We start from the raw sequence: 2,950 nt of genomic DNA on the forward strand, positions 1-2,950 counted from the left end.
GGCTAAGTCGGAGTTATCCGAACTTACTAGTTATTTGAGTCTATACGACTAAACCTCCGTTATATTATAAATATCCCTTTTGTTAACAATGATGAAATGCGATCCTTCCTTGTTTGATTATCCCCCTTTCTACCCCGCTTCTAATCTCCCTCCATTAGTCACGGTTTTCCCGGCTTAATTATCCTTAATTAGGGCCGGTCGTGACACGGAATGACTCCTCTGGTGGGAGGATTCCTCTGGCGGGAGGACTCCTCTGGCGGAATGACTCCTCTGGCGGGAGGACTCCGCTGGCGATATGACTCCGCTGGCGAGATGAGTCCGCTGGCGAGCTGACTCCGCTGGCGAGCTGATTCCGCTGGCGTCCTTGGCTCTGGTCTGGCGCGGGATTCAACTCTGTTTTGGCGCGAGCTTGGCTCTGTTCGGGCTGCATCAACCGATCTCGCGCATATTATTTCAATCATCTAGTTGGTTGTCCCTGCTTTTTATTCATTTTTGGAAGGTGCCACACGAGTCTCATTTATGATTTGATATCTAATATACTCTTCTATTGCGTGCATTCATCCCGAGCGTTGTAAATCTCTTAAGAATTCTCCAAGAAGATCGTCTAATTTCTTGATGTAGTTATGGTTGTAATAAAAAGTAATTATTATTATGAAAAAATGTAATCTTTTTGAAATATTACATTTTTTCATAATAATATTTATTTGTATTCATAAGAACTTTTACTTTTAGGTATTTGCTCAAGTAATGATTTTTGTAGTAAAAGTAATTATTGCTGTGAAGAAAAATAATGTTATTTTCACTCGCTAGTGCTTTTATTCTTAATTATTTGGTCAAGTAATTATTATCGTAATAAAAAGTAATTATTGTTACAATGAAATGTAATGTTTCTAAATTATTACATTTGTTCAGGATAATTGTTACCTTTATTGATGATTTGTACTTTTAGTCATTTGATCAAATAATTATTTTGTAAGAAAAAAATAATTATTGATATGCTTATTAACATAAGTATACATGTGTGCTAACAAAATGAAAACATCAGCCGCTTGTCTATCCGCGAGGTCATGATTAAAATATATAATACTTTTGATGAGGACTAGAATACTCATCAACGCTGTGCTCGGCAATACAAGAATATCTTACTTGATTATTACTATTGTTATTATTATTCTTATTGAACGAAGCCAACCAGCGCAGGTTTAATTGAAGACCTCAGATAATAAAGGGACTTGACAGCGCAGACAAAGGGATTCGGCAGTGCAGACGAAGGGACTTGACAGCGCAGACAAAGGGATTCGGCAGCGCAGACGAAAGGACTTGGCGGCGCAGACTACCCAAGTTACTTGGCAGCACAGACTCGCCTGTGCGGCTCAAGGGAGCTACTCAACACGGGCAACGAAAGACAGCGCAGATGGGTCAAATCAAGACTAAAGTGTATTAAGGCATTAAAGGGCCTAAATCCAATTATTAGAGTTCATGGGCCTAAGGCCTTTAGGGCTCACTCTCACATCTATAAATAGAAGGTTAGCCTTAGCATTAGGAGGATCTATTTTCTAAGCAACACTTGTACAATGTAATTATCTCACAATATAGTGGAAGAACTCGAAGAACACCCGTGGATGTAGGTCTTAATGGCCGAACCACGTAAATCTTGTTGTCTCGTTTATCCTTTTATAATTAGGGTAAAGTTTCTTGTTTCACCAACTGGCGCCGTCTGTGGGAAATTGAGCTAAGGCGTGAGATTCATCATTTTTCCGGGTTACTGTTCATGGAAGCTAGAAGCTAGATTATTGTTCATTGAAGAAAAAAAATTGAAAAAAATTAGGGATTCAGATATTGTTCATCGAGAGGGTACTATTCATTGAGACTAGAAAATCTGGGCAATCCGGACAATCTTGACCATTACCGATCAAATTGCCGGAGAAGTCCCCTGGTTAGGGGATTTGATTTTTGGGAGATACAGTTCCAATAAAACTCAAGAGTAGAGGAGACATTTGACAGAAAAGAAGGGAGCTCGACTGCATTTGGGCGTTAGGGTTTAACAGGAGTACCATCCGTGCGCCGTCATCGCGCTGGTCGCCGGTCGCCATCGATCACCGCTGGTTCACCTATACGTCGCGCGCCGTCGCCACGACCAGATTCCATTCATCTTTAAAAATTGAAGGGATTTGTAGTTGCTGCTCAATCTGGCTCGTCGAGAAGAGAAAAGGGGAATCGCCCCAATAATCATTCATCGAAGATGGGGGTTCTTTTTATTTTTTGGGGGAAATGCTCGAAGATGGGGATTTTTCAGTTCTGCTATTCGACTGACCGGAAATGTGCTGATGTCTGCCAGAATCACGCCGGCAAGGGATCTTACGATTTCGATAAACACCTGCAATTTTGGGCCGAACCTCTCGATTTGCTTGGAAGAGGGGAAAATCCCCAAATTTCTTACTCATGTGTATCCCTCAACAATTTCGTACAAATCTCGGTAAAACTTAATGATTATTTGTTTTCCCTTGTGTTTCTCAGCGAATCACCGGTGGCTTTGGGCAACCTAGTTCTGGCATCCTCCGCCGCGTTGATGGAGGAGAAGCTCTGACTTCTGACGCAGCCATGTGCCTCGATGCGGCGCCGCCTCTCTGCTCGGCAGCGCAGTCAGCGCCACCTCTCTGCTCGGCAGCGCAGCCAGCGCTGCCCCTTTCCCTTGTTGCTATCTCAGTGCAGCCATGTGCCTCGACGCAGCGCCGCCTCTCTGCTCGGCAGCGCAGCCAGCGCCACCTCTCTGCTCGGCAGCGCAGCTAGCGCCGCCTCTCTGCTCAGCAGCGCCGCTAGCGCCGCCCCTCTCCCTTGTTGCTATCTCAGTGCAGCCATGTGCCTCGATGCAGCGCCGCCTCTCTACTCGGCAGCGCAGCCAGCGCCACCTCTCTGCTCAGCAGCGCAGCCAGCGCCGCCCCTCTCCCTT

This window comes from Salvia miltiorrhiza, chromosome 3 (assembly GCF_028751815.1).
Source record: "Salvia miltiorrhiza cultivar Shanhuang (shh) chromosome 3, IMPLAD_Smil_shh, whole genome shotgun sequence".
NCBI classification, from domain to species: domain Eukaryota; kingdom Viridiplantae; phylum Streptophyta; class Magnoliopsida; order Lamiales; family Lamiaceae; genus Salvia; species Salvia miltiorrhiza.